The sequence below is a fragment of the Gorilla gorilla genome, chromosome 4 (assembly GCF_029281585.2).
Source record: "Gorilla gorilla gorilla isolate KB3781 chromosome 4, NHGRI_mGorGor1-v2.1_pri, whole genome shotgun sequence".
Classification (NCBI taxonomy): Eukaryota; Metazoa; Chordata; class Mammalia; order Primates; family Hominidae; genus Gorilla; species Gorilla gorilla.
Window position 1 is genome coordinate 78,636,713 of NC_073228.2, and position 14,813 is coordinate 78,651,525.

Genomic DNA, 14,813 nt, shown 5'->3' on the forward strand with positions numbered 1-14,813 from the left:
AGAATCATTCTCAGAAACTACTTTGTGGTGTGTGCATTCAAATCACAGAGTTTAACCTTTCTTTTCATAGAGCAGTTTGGAAACACTCTGTGTGTAATATCTGCAAGTGGATATTTGGACCTCTTTGAGGGCTTCGTTGGAAACGGGATTTCTTCATATAATGCTTCACAGAAGAATTCTCAGTAACTTCTTTATGTTGTGTGTATTCAACTCACAGAGTTGGACCTTCCTTTAGACAGAGCATATTTGAAACACCCTTTTTTTGGAATTTGCAGGTGGAGATTTCAAGAGCTTTGAGGCCAACGGCAGAAAAGGAAACTTCGTCGTAAAAAATAATACAGCACCATTCTCAGAAAATAGTTTCTGATGTGTGCGTTCAGCTCACAGAGTTTAACCTTTCTTTTCATAGTGCAGTTTGGAAACAGTCTGTTTTTAAAGTCCCCAAGTGGATATTTGGACCTCTTTGTGTCCTTCTTTGGAAACGGGATTTCTTCATATAATGCTAGACAGAAGAATTCTCAGTAACTACTTTGTGTTGTGTGTATTCAACTCACAGAGTTGAAGCTTCCTTTAGACAGAGCAGATTTGAAACACTCTTTTTGTGGAATTTGCAGTTGGAGATTTCAAGCGCTTTGAGGCCACTATTAGAAAAGGAAATATCTTCGTATAAAAACTAGACAGAATCATTCTCAGAAACTACTTTGTGATGTGTGCGTTCAAATCACAGAGCTTAACCTTACTTTTCATAGAGCAGTTTGGAAACCCTCTGTTTGTAAAGTCTGCAAGTGGATATTTGGACCTCTTTGAGGGCTTCTTTGGAAACGGGATTTCTTCATATTATGCTAGACAGACGAATTCTCTGTAACTTCTTTGTGTTGTGTGTATTCCACTCACGGAGTTGAAGCTTCCTTTAGACAGAGCAGATTTGAAACAGTCTTTTTGTGGAATGTGCAGGTGGAGATTTGAAGCTCTTTGAGGCCAATTTTAGAAAAGGAAATATCTTCGTATAAAAACTAGACAGAATCATTCTCAGAAACTACTTCGTGATGTGTGCGTTCAAATCACAGAGTTTAAACTTCCTTTTCATAGAGCAGTTTGGAAACACTATGTTTGTTACGTCTGCAATTGGATATTTGAACCTCTTTGAGGTCTTCGTTGGAAACGGGGTTTCTCAATATAATGCTATACAGAAAAATTCTAAGTGACTTCTTTGTGTTGTGTGTATTCAACTCACAGAGTTGAAGCCTGCTTTATACAAAGCAGATTTGACACACTCTTTTTGTGGAATTTGCAGATGGAGATTTCAAGCGCTTTGAGGCCAATGGTAGAAAAGGAAATATCTTCGTATAAAAACTAGACAGAATCATTGTCTGAAACTACTTTGTGATGTGTGCCATCAACTCACAGAGCTTAACCTTTCTTTTCATAGAGCAGTTTGGAAACACTCTGTGTGTAAAGTCTGCAAGTGGATATTTGGACCTCTTTGAGGGCTTCGTTGGAAACCGGATTTGTTCATATAATGCTAGACAGAAGAATTCTCAGTAACTTCTTTGTCTTGTGTCTATTCAACTCACTGAGTTGAAGCTTCCTTTAGACAGAGCATATTTGAAGCACTCTTATTGTGGAATTTGCAGGTGGAGATTTCAAGCGCATTGAGGCCAATTTTAGAAAAGGAAATATCTTCGTATAAAAAATAGACAAAATCACTCTCAGAAACTACTTTGTGATAAGTGCGCACAACTCACAGTGTTTAACCTTTCTCTTCATAGAGCAGTTTGGAAACACTCTGTTTGTAAAGTCTGCAAGTGGATAATTGGACCTCTTTGAGGGCTTCTTTGGAAACGGGATTTCTTCATATAATGCTAGACAGAAGTATTTTCTGTAACTTCTTTGTGTTGTGTGTATTCAACTCACAGAGTTGAACTTTCCTTTATGCAGAGTAGATTTGAAGCACTCTTTTTCTGGAGTGTGCTGGTGGAGATTTCAAGCGCTTTGAGGCCAATTTTAGGAAAGATAATATCTTCGTATAAAAATTAGACAGAAAAATTCTCAGAAACGACTTTGCGATGTGTGCGTTGAAATCACACAGTTTAACCTTTCTTTTCATATAAAAGTTTGAAAACACTGTGTTTGTTAAGTCTGCAAGTGGATATTTGGACCTCTTTCAGGGCTTCGTTGGAAACGGGATTTCTTCCTATAACGCTAGACAGAAGAATTCTCAGTAACTCCTTTGTGTTGTGTGTACTCAACTCACAGACTTGAAACTTCCTTTAGACAGAGCAGATTTGAAACACTCTTTTTGTGGAATTTGCAGATGGAGATTTGAAGCGCTTTTAGGCAAACGGCAGAAGAGGAATTATCTTCATATAAGAATAATACAGAACCATTCTCAGAAAATAGATTGTGATGTGTGCGTTCAGCTGACAGAAATTAAAGTTTCTTTTCATAGATCAGTTTGGAAAGACTCTGTATGTAAAGTCTACAAGTGGATATTTCGACCTCTTTGAGGCCTTCGTTGGAAACGGGATTTCATCATGTAATGCTAGACAGAAGAATTCTCTGTAACTTCTTAGTGTTGTGTGTATTCAACTCACAGAGTTGAAGCTTCCTTTAGACAGAGCAGATTTGAAACACCCTTTGGTGGAATTTGCAGGTGGAGATTTCAAGCACTTTGAGGCCAATTTTAGAAAAGGAAATATCTTCGTTTAAAAACTAGACAGAATCATTCTCAGAAACTACTTTGTGATGTCTGCGTTCAAATCACAGAGTTTAACCTTTCTTTTGATAGAGCAGTTTGGAATGACTCTGTTTGTAAAATCTGCAAGTGGATATTTGGACCTCTTCGAGGGCTTCGTTGGAAACGGGATTTCTTCATATAATGCTAGACAGAAGAATTCTCTGTAACTTCGTTGTGTTGTGTGTATTCCACTCACGGAGTTGAAGCTTCCTTTAGACAGAGCAGATTTGAAACACTCTTTTTGTGGAATTTGCAGGTGGAGATTTCAAGCGCTTTGGGGCCAATTTAGGAAAGGAAATATCTTCGTATAAAAACTAGACACAATGATTCTCAGAAACTACTTCGTGATGTGTGCGTTCAAATCACAGAGTTTAACCTTCCTTTACACAGAGCAGTTTGGAAACACTCTGTTTGTTAAGTCTGCACGTGGATATTTGGACCTGTTTGAGGAATTCGTTGGAAACGGCATTTCTTCATATAATGCTAGACAGAAGAATTCTCAGTAACTTCTTTATGTTGTGTGTATTCAACTCACACAGTTGAACCTTCCTTTAGACAGAGCAGATTTGAAACACTCTTTTTGTGGAATATGCAGGTGGAGATTTCAAGCGCTTTGAGGCCAATTTTAGAAAAGCTAATATCTTCGTATAAAAACTAGACAGAATAATTCTCAGAAACTACTTTGTGATGTGTGCGTTGAAATCACAGAGTTTCACCTTTCCTTTCATAGGGCAGTTTGGAAACATTCTGTTTGATAAGTCTGCAAGTGGATATTTGGACCTCTTTGAAGGCTTCGTTGGAAACGGGATTTCTTCATATGATGCTATACAGAAGAATTCTCAGTAACTTCTTTGTGTTGTGTGTATTCCACTCACAGAGATGAACCTTCCTTTAGACAGAGCAGCTTGAAACACTCTTTTTGTGGAATGTGCAGATGGAGATTTGAAGCGCTTTAAGGCCAACGGCAGAAAAGGAAACATCTTCGTTTAAAAATAAGGCAGAACCATTCTCAGAAAATTGTTTGTGATGTGTGCGTTCAGCTCACAGAATTTAACGTTTCTTTTCATAGAGCAGTTTGGAAACACTCCGTTTGTAAACTCTACAAGTGGGTATTTGGACCTCTTTGTGTCCTTCCTTGGAAACGGGATTTCTTCATGTAATGCTAGACCGCAGAATTCTCTGTAACTTATTTGTGTTGTGTGTATTCAACTCACAGAGTTGAAGCTTCCTTTAGACAGAGCAGATTTGAAACACCCTTTGGTGGAATTCGCAGGTGGAGATTTCAAGCGTTTTGAGGACAGTTATAGAAAAGGAAATATCTTCGTTTAAAAACTAGACACAATGATTCTCAGAAACTACTTCGTGATGTGTGCATTCAAATCACAGAGTTTAACCTTCCTTTACACAGAGCAGTTTGGAAACACTCTGTTTGTTAAGTCTGCAAGTGGATATTTGGACCTCTTTGAGATCTTCTTTGGAACCGGGATTTCTTTATATAATGCTAGACAGTAGAATTCTCAGTAACTTCTTTGTGTTGTGTGTATTCAACTCACAGAGTTGAAGCCTCCTTTATACAGAGCAGATTTCACACACTCTTTTTGTGGAATTTGCAGATGGAAATTTCAAGCGCTTTGATTCCAATGGTAGAAAAAGAAATATCTTCATATAAAAAGTAGACAGAATCATTCTCAGAAACTACTTTGAGATGTGTGCGTTCAAATCACAGAGATTAACCTTCCTTTTCACAGAGCAGTTTGGAAACACTCTGTTTGTTAAGTCTGCAATTGGATATTTGGACTTCTTTGAAGCCTCCGTTGGAAACGGGATTTCTTCATTTAATGCTAGACAGAAGAATTCTCTGTAACTTCTTTGTGTTGTGTACGTTCAACTGGAATTGAAGCTCCCTTTAGACAGAGCAGATTTGAAAAACCCTTTTTGTGGAATTTGTAGATGGAGATTTCAAGCGCTTTGAGGCCAATGGTAGAAAGGGAAATATCTTCGTATGAAAATAAGACAGGACCATTCTCAGTAACTACTTTGTGATGTGTGCGTTCAACTCACAGAGTTTAACCTTTCCTTTCATAGAGCAGTTTGGAAACACTCGGTTTGTAAAGTATGCAATTGCATATTTGGACTTCTTTGAAGCCTCCGTTGGTAACGGGATTTCTTCATTTAATGCTAGACAGAAGAATTCTCAGTAACTTTTTTGTGTTGTGTGTATTCAACTCACAGAGTTGAAGCTTACTTTAGACAGAGCAGATTTTAAACACTCTTTTTGTGGAGTTTGCAGCTGGAGATTTCAAGCGCTTTGCGGCAAATGGTAGAAAAGGAAATATCTTCGTATAGAACCAGACAGAATCATTCTCAGAAACTACTTGTGATGTGTGCGTTCAAATCACAGAGTTTAACCTTTCTTTTCATAGAGCTGTTTGGAAACACTCTTTATAATGTCTGCAAGTGGATATTTGGACCTCTTCGAGGGCTTCGTTGGAAACGGAATTTCTTCCTATAATGCTAGACAGAAGAATTCTCAGTAACTTCTTTGTGTTGTGTGTATTCATCTCACAGAGTTGAAGCTTCCTTTAGTCAGAGAAGTTTTGAAACACTCCTTTTGTGGAATTTGCTGGTGGAGATTTCAAGTGTTTTGAGGCCAATGGTAGAAAAGGAAATATATTCGTATAAAAACTAGACAGAATCATTCTCAGAAACTGCGTTGTGATGTGTGCATTCAACTCACAGAGTTTAACCTTTCTTTTCTTAGAGCAGTTTGGAATCACTCTGCTTGTAATCTCTGCAAGTGGATATTTGCACCTCTTTGAGGCCTTCTTTGGAAAAGGGATTACTTCATATAATGCTAGACAGAAGAATTTTCAGTAACTTCTTTATCTTGTGTGTATTCAACTCAGAGAGTTGATCCTTCTTTAGACAGCGCAGATATGAAACACTCTTTTTATGGAATTTGCACGTGGAGATTTCAAGCGCTTTGAGGCCAAAGGCAGGGAAGGAAATATCTTCGTATAAAAATAAGACTGAACCATTCTCAGAAACTAGTTTCTGATGTGTGCGTTCAACTCACAGAGTTTAACCTTTCTTTTCATAGAGCAGTTTGGAAACACTCTGTTTGTAATCTCTACAAGTGGATATATTGACCTCTTGAGGGCATCGCTGGAAACGGGATTTCTTCATATAATTGTAGACAGAAGAATTCTCAGTGACTTCTTTATGCTGTGTGTATTCAACTCACAGAGTTGAAGCTTCCTTTAGACAGAGCAGATTTGAAACACTCTTTTTGTGGAATTTGCAGGTGGAGATTTGAAGCGCTTTCAGGCCAATGGCAGTAAAGGAAACATCTCCGTACATAAATAAGACAGAACCATTCTCAGAAAATAGTTTGTGATTTGTGCGTTCAAATCCCAGAGTTTAACCTTTCTTTTCATAGATCAGTTTGGAAACACTCTGTTTGTTAAGTCTGCAAGTGGATATTTGGACCTCTTCGAGGCCATCGTTGGAAAAGGGATTTCTTCATCTAATGCCTGACAGAATAATTCCCAGTAACTTCTTTGTGTTGTGTGAATTTAACTCACAGAGTTGAAGCTTCCTTTAGACAGAGCAGATTTGAAACACTCTTTTTGCGGAATTTGCAGGTGGAGATTCAAGTGCTTTGAGGCCAATTTTAGAAAAGGATATTTCTTCGTATAAAAACTAGACAGAATCTTTCTCAGAAACTACTTTATGATGTGTGCGTTCAAATCACAGAGTTTAACCATTCTTTTCATAGAGCAGTTTGGAAACACTTTCTTTGTAAACTATGCAAGTGGATATTTGGACCCCGTTGAGGGCTTCGTTGGAAACCGGATTTCTTCATATAATGCTAGACAGAAGAATTCTCAGTAACTTCTTTGAGTTGTGTGTATTCCACTCACAGAGTTGAAGCTTCCTTTAGACAGAGCAGGCTTGAAACACTCTTTTTGTGGAATTTGCAGCTGGTGATTTCAAGTGCTTTGAGGCCAATGGTAGAAAAGGAAATATATTCGTATAAAAACTAGACAGAATCATGCTCAGAAGCTGCGTTGTGATGTGTGTATTCACCTCACAGAGTTTAACCTTTCTTTTCATAGAGCAGTTTGGGAACACTCTGCTTGTAAAGTCTGTAAGTGGATATTTGGACCTCTTTGAGGCCTTCGTTGGAAAAGTGATTTCTTCATATAATGCTAGAAAGAAGAATTCTCAGTAACCTCTTTATGTTGTGCATATTCAACTCAGAGAGTTGATCCTTCCTTTAGACAGAGCATATTTGAAACACTCTTTTTATGGAATTAGCAGATGGAGATTTCAAGCGCTTTGAGGCCAAATGCAGAAAAAGAAATATCTTCCTATAAAAATAAGACAGAACCATTCTCAGAAACTACAATGAGATGTGTGCGTTCAACTCACAGAGTTTAACCTTTCTTTTCATAGAGCAATTTGGAAACACTCTGTTTGTAAACTCTAGAAGTGGATATTTGGACCTCTTTGAGGGCTTCGTTGGAAATGGGATTTCTTCATATAATGCTAGACAGAAGAATTCTCAGTAACTTCCTTATGTTGTGAGTATTCAACTCACTGAGTTGAACATTCCTTTAGGCAGAGCAGATATAAAACACTCTTTTGGTGGAATTTGCAGGTGGAGATTTCAAGCGCTTTGAGGCCAATGGCAGAAGGAATCATCTTCGTATAAAAATAAGACAGAACCATTCTCAGAAAATATTTTGATGTGTGCGTTCAACTCACAGAGTTTAACCTTTCTTTTCATAGAGCAGTTTGGAAACATTCTGTTTGAAAAGTCCACAAGTGGATATTTGGACCTCTTTGACGGCTTCGTTGGAAACGGGATTTCTTCATATAATGCTAGACAAAAGAATTCTCTGTAACTTCTTTTTGTTGTGTTTATTCATCTCAGAGAGTTGAAGCTTACTTTAGACAGAGCAGATTTGAAACACTCTTTTTGTGGAATTTGCAGGTGGAGATTCAAGCGCTTTGAGGCCAATTTCTGAAAAGGAAACATCTTTGTACAAAAAGCAGACAGAATCATTCTCAGATACTACTTTGTGATGTGTGCGTTCAAATCACAGAGTTAAACCTTTCGTTTCATAGAGGAGTTTGGAAACAATCTTTGTAAAGTCTGCAAGTGGATATTTGGGCCTCTTTGAGGGCTTCGTTGGAGACGGGATTTCTTCATATAATGCTAGACAGAAGAATTCTCAGTAACTACTTTGTGTTGTGTGTATTCAACTCACAGAGTTGAAGCTTCCTTTAGACAGAGCAGATTTGAAACACTCTTTTTATGGAATTTGCACGTGGAGGTTTCAAGTGTTTGAGGCCAATGGCAGGAAACGAAATATATTCGTATAAAAACTAGACAGAATCATTCTCAGAAACTGCGTTGTGATGTGTGCATTCAACTCAGATAGTTTAACCTTACTTTTCATAGAGCAGTTTGGAAACACTCTGCTTGTAAAGTCTGCAAGTGGATATTTGGACCTCTTTATGGCCTTCGTTGGAAAAGGGATTTCTTCATATAATGCTAGTCAGAAGAATTCCAGTAACTTCTTTATGTTGTGTGTAATCAACTCATAGAGTTGATCCTTCCTTTAGACAGAGCATATTTGAAACACTCTTTTTTATGCAATTAGCAGGTGGAGATTTCATGGGCTTTGGGGCCAAAGGCACAAAAGGAAATATCTTCGTATAAAAATAAGAGAGAACAATTCTCAGAAACTGGTTTGTGATGTGTGCATTCATCTCACAGAGTTTAACCTTTCTTTTCATAGAACAGTTTGGAAACACTCTTTTTGTAAACTCTGGAAGTGGATATTTGGACCACTTTGAGGGCTTCGTTGGAAAAGGGATTTCTTCATAAAATGCTTGACAGAAGAATTCTCAGTAACTTCTTTGTGTTGTGTGTATTCAACTCACAGAGCTGAAGTTCCCTTAGACAAAAGAGATATGAAACACTCTTTTTGTGGAATTTGCAGGTGGAGATTTCAAGCGCTTTGAGGCCAATTTTAGAAAAGGAAATATCTTCGTATAAAAACAAGACAGAATCATTCTCAGAAACTACATTGTGGTGTGTGCGTTCAACTCACAGAGTTTAACCTTTCTTTTCATAGAGCAGTTTGGAAACACTCTGTTTGTAAAGTCTGCAAGTGGATATTTAGACCTCTTTGAGGCCTTTGTTGGAAAAGGGATTTCTTCATATAATGCTAGACAGAAGAATTCTCAGTAACTTCTTTATGTTGTGTGTATTCAACTCACAGAGTTGAACCTTCCTTTATACAGAGCAGATTTGAAACACTGTTTTTGTGGAATTTACAGCTGGAATTTCAAGCGCTTTCAGGCCAATTTTTGAAAAGGAAATATCTTCGTATAAAAACTAGACAAAGTCTTTCTCAGAAACTACTTTGTGATGTGTGCGTTCAAATCACGGAGTTTAACCTTTCTTTTCATAGAGCAGCTTAGAAACACTCTGTTTGTAAATTCTAGAAGTGGATATTTGGACCTCTTTGAGGCCTTCGTTGGATAAGGGATTTCTTCATATAATGCTAGACAGAACAATTCTCAAAAACTTTATGTTGTGTGTATTCAACTCAGAGAGTTGATCCTTCCTTTAGACAGAGCATATTTGAAACACTCTTTTTATCGTATTAGCAGGTGGAGATTTCAAGCGATTTCAGGCCAAAGGCAGAAAAGGAAATATCTTCGTATAAAAATAAGACAGAACCATTCTCAGAAACTAGTTTGTGATGCGTGCGTTCAACTCACAGAGTTTAACCTTTCTTTTCATAGAGCAGTTTGGAAACACTCTGTTTGTCAACTCTAGAAGAGGACATTTGGAACTCTTTGAGGGCTTTGTTTGAATCCGGATTTCTTCATATAATGCTAGACAGAAGAATTCCCAGTAACTTCTTTATGTTGTGAGTATTCAACTCACAGATTTGAACATTCCATTGGGCAGAGCAGATATGAAACACTGTTTTTGTGGAATTTACAGGTGGGATTTCAAGCGCTTTGGGGCCAATTTTAGAAAAGGAAATATCTTCATATAAAAACTAGACAAAATCATTCTCAGAAACTACTTTGTGATGTGTGCGTTGAAATCACAGAGTTTAACCTTTCTTTTCATAGAGCAGTTTGGAAACACTCTGTTTGTAAATTCTAGAAGTGGATATTTGGACCTCTTTGAGGGCTTCGTTGGAAACGGGATTTCTTCATATAATGCTTGACAGAAGAATTCTCTGAAACTTCTTTGTTTTGTGTGTATTCAACTCACAGAGTTGAAGTTTCCTTTACAAAGAGCAGATTTCAAACACCCTTTTTGTGGAATTTGCAGGTGGAGATTTCAAGCGCTTTGAGGCTAATTTTAGAAAAGAAAATATCTTCGTATAAAAACTAGACAGAATCATTCTCAGAAACTACTTCGTGATGTGTGCGTTCAACTCACAGATTTTAAGCTTCCTTTTCATAGAGCAGTTTGGAAACACTCTGTTTGTTAAGTCTGCACGTGGATATTTGGACCTCTTTGAGGCCTTCTTTGGAAACGGGATTTCTTCATATAATGCTAGACAGAAGATTTTTCAGTAACTCCTTTGTGTTGGGTGTACTCCACTCACAGAGATGAAGCTTCCTTTAGACAGAGCAGATTTGAAACACACTTTTTGTGGAATTTGCAGATGGAGATTTCAAGCGCTGTGAGGCCAATGGTAGAAAAGGAAATATCTCCGTATAAAAATAAGACAGAACCATTCTCGGAAACTACTTTGTGATGTGTGCTTTCAACTCACAGAGTTTATCCTTTCTTTTCATAGAGCAGTTTGAAAACACTCTGTTTGTAAAGTCTGCAAGTGGATATTTGGACCTCTTTGAGGGCTTCGCTGGAAACGGTATTTCTTCATATAGTACTAGACAGAAGAATTCTCAGTAAATTCTTTGTGTTCTGTCTTTCAACTCACAGAATTGAAGCTTCCTTTAGACAGAGCAGAGTTGAAACACGCTCTTTGTGGAATTTGCAGATGGAGATTTCAAGCGCTTTGTGGCCAATGGTAGAAAAGGAAAAATCTTCGTATAAAAACTAGACAGAATCATTCTCAGAAACTACTTTGTGATGTGTGTGTTCAACTCACAGAGTTCAACCTTTCTTTTCATAGAGCACTTTGGAAACGCTCTGTTTGTAAACTCTAGAAGTGGATATTTGGACCTCCTTGACGGCTTCGTTGGAAACGGGATTTCTACATATAATGCTAGACAGAAGAATTCTCAATAACTTCTTTATGTTGTGTGTATTCAACTCACACAGTTGAATATTCCTTTAGGCAGAGCAGATATGAAACACTCTTTTGTAGAATTCGCAGGTGGAGATTTCAAGCGCTTTGAGGCCAACGGCAGAAAAGGAAATATCTTCGCATAAAAATAAGACAGAACCACTCTCAGAAAATAGTTAGAGATGTGTGCGTTCAACTCACAGAGTTTTACACTTCTTTTCATAGAGCATTTTGAAAAAACTCTGTTTGTTAATTCTACAAGTGGACATATGGACCTCTTTGAGGGCTTCGTTGGAAACGGGATTTCTTCTTATAATGCTAGAGAGAAGAATTCTCAGTAACTTCTTTGTGTTCCGTGTATTCAACTCACAGAGTTGATCCTTCCTTTAGACAGAGCAGATTTGAAACACTCTTTTTGTGGAATTTGCAGGTGGAGATTTCAAGCGCTTAGAGGCCAGTGGTAGAAAAGGAAATATCGTCTTATAAAAACTAGACAGAATCATTCTCAGAAACTACTTTGTGATATGTGCGTTCAACTCACAGAGTTTAACCTTTCTTTTCATAGAGCAGTTTGGAAACACTCTGTTTGTTAAGTCTGCTTGAGGATATTTGGACCTCTTTGAGGCCTTCGTTGGAAACGGCTTTTCTTCATTTAATGCTAGACAAAAGAATTCTCTGTAACTTCTTTGTGTTGTGTGTATTCAACTCACAGAGTTGAAGCTTCCTTTAGACAGAGCAGATTTCAAACACTCTTTTTGTGGAATTTGCAGGTGGACATTTCAAGCGTTTTGAGGCCTATTTTAGAAAAGGAAATATCTTCGTATAGAAACTAGACAGAATCATTCTCAGAAACTACTTTGTGATGTGTGCTTTCAAATCACAGAGTTTAACCTTCCTTTTCATAGAAGAGTTTGGACACACTCTGTTTCTTAAGCCTGCAAGTGGATATTTGGACATCTTTGAGGCCTTCGTTGGAAACGGGATTTCTTCATATAGTGCTAAACAGAAGAATTCTCGGTAACTTCTTTGTGTTGTGTCTATTCAACTCACAGAGTTGAAGCTTCCCGTAGACAGAGCAGATTTGAAACACTTTTTTGTGGGATTTCGAGGTGGATATTCCAAGCGCTTTGAGGCAAATGGTAGAAAAGAAAATATCTTCGTATGCAAACTAGACGGAATCATTCTCAGAAACTACTTTGTGACGTGTGCGTTCAACTAAGAGAGTTTAACCTTTCTTTTCATAGAGCATTTTGGAAACACTCTGTTTCTTAAGTATGAAAGTGGATATTTGGACCTCTTTTAGGCCTTCGTTGGAAACGGGATTTCTTCATATAATGCTAGTCAGAAGAATTCTCAGTAACTTCTTTGTGTTGTGTTTATTCAACTCACAGAGTTGAAGCTTCGTTTAGACAGAGCAGATTTGAAACACTCTTTTTGTGGAATTTGCAGTTGGAGATTACAAGCGCTTTGAGGCCAATTTTAGAAAAGGGAATATCTTCGTATAAAAACTAGACAGAATCATTCTCAGAAACTACTTTGTGATGTGTGCGTTCAAATCACAGAGTTTAACGTTTCTTTTCATAGAGCAGTTTGGAAAAACTCTGTTTGTTAAGTCTGCAAATGGATATTTGGACCTCTTTGAGGGCTTCGTTGGAAACGGGATTTCTTCATATAATGCTAGACAGAAGAAATCTCAGTAACTTATTTCTATTGTGTCTATTCAAATCACGGAGTTGAAGCTTCCTTTAGACAGAGCAGATATGAAACACTGTTTTTGTGGAATTTGCAGGTGGAGATTTCAAGCGCTTTGTGGCCCATCGCAGAAAAGGTAATATCTTCGTATAAAAATAACACAGAACCGTTCTCAGAAACTAGTTTGTGATGTGGGCTTTCAACTAACAGAGTTTAACCTTTCTTTTCATAGAGCAGTTTGGAAACACTCTGTTTGTAAAGTCTGGAAGTGGATATTTGGACCTCTTTGACGGCTTCATTGAAAATGGGTTTTCTTCATATAATGCTAGACAGAAGAATTCTAAGTAACTTCTTTGTGTTGTGTCAATTCAACTCACAGAGTTGAAGCTTCCTATAGACAGAGCAGATTTGAAACACTCTTTTTGTGGAATTTGCAGATGGACATTTTAAGCGCTTTGAGGCCAATGGTAGAAAAGGAAATATCTTCGTATAAATACTAGACAGAATCATTCTCTGAAACTACTTTGTGATTTGTGCGTTCAACTCACAGAGTTTAACCTTTCTTTTCATAGAGCAGTTTGGAAACACTCTGTTTGTTCAGTCTGCAATTGGATATTTGGACCTCCTTGAGGCCTTCGTTGGAAACGGCATTTCTTCATATAATGCTAGACAGAAGAATTCTCAGTAACTTCTTTGTGTTGTGTCTATTCAACTCACAGAGTTGAAGCTTCCTTTAGACAGAGCAGATTTGAAACACTCTTTTTGTGGTATTTGCGGGTGGAGATTTCAACCGCTTTGAGGCCAACGGCATAAAAGGAAACATCTTCGTATAAAAATAAGACAGAACCATTCTCAGAAAATAGTTTGTGATTTGTGCGTTCAACTCACAGAGTTTAACCTTTCTTTTCATTGATCAGTTTGGAAACACTCTGTTTGTTAAGTCTGCAAGTGGATATTTGGACCTCTTCGAGGCCATCGTTGGAAAAGGGATTTCTTCATCTAATGCCTGACAGAATAATTCCCAGTAACTTCTTTGTGTTGTGTCTATTCAACTCACAGAGTTGAAGCTTCCTTTACACAGAGCTGATTTGAAACACTCTTTTGGTGGAATTTGCAGGTGGAGATTTCAAACGCTTTGAGGCCAATGGTAGAAAAGGAAGTATCCCCGTATAAAAATAAGACAGAACCATTCTAAGAAACTACTTTGTGATGTGTGCGTACAACTCACAGAGTTTAACCTTTCTTTTCATAGAGCAGTTTGGAAACACTCTGCTTGAAATGTCTGCAAGTGGATATTTGGACCTCTTTACCGGCTTCGTTGGAAACCGGATTTCTTCATATAATGCTAGACAGAAGAATTCTCAGTAATTTCTTTACGTTGTGTGTATTCATCTCAGAGTGTTGATCTTTCCTTTAGACAGAGCAGATGTGAAGCACTCTTTATGGAATTTGCATGTGGAGATTTCAAGCGCTTTGAGGCCAGTGGCACAAAAGGAAATATCTTCGTATAAAAATAAGAAAGAACCATTCTCAGAAACTTGTTTGTGATGTGTGCGTTCAACTCACAGAGTTTAACCTTTCTTTTCATAGAGGAGTTTGGAAACACTCTGTTTGTAAAGTCTGGAAGTGGATATTTGGACCTCTTTGAGGGCGTTGTTGGAAACGGGATTTCTTCATATAACGCTTGACAGAAGAATTCCCAGCAACTTCTTTGTGTTGTGTGTATTCAACTCACTGATTTGAAGCTTCCTATAGACAGAGCAGATTTGAAACACTCTTTTTGTGGAATTTGCAGGTGGAGATTTCAAGCGCTTTGAGGCCAATTTTAGAAAAGGAAATATCTTCGTATAGAAACTAGGCAGAATCATTCTCAGAAACTGATCTGTGATGTGTGCGTTCAAATCACTGAGTTTAACCTTCCTTTCCGTAGAACTCGTTGGAAACACTCTGTTTGTTGAGTCTGCAAGTGGATATTTGGATCTCTTTGAGGGCTTCTTTGGAAACGGGATTTCTTCATATAATGCTAGACAGAAGAATTCCCAGCAACTTCTTTGTGTTGTGTGTATTCAACTCACTGATTTGAAGCT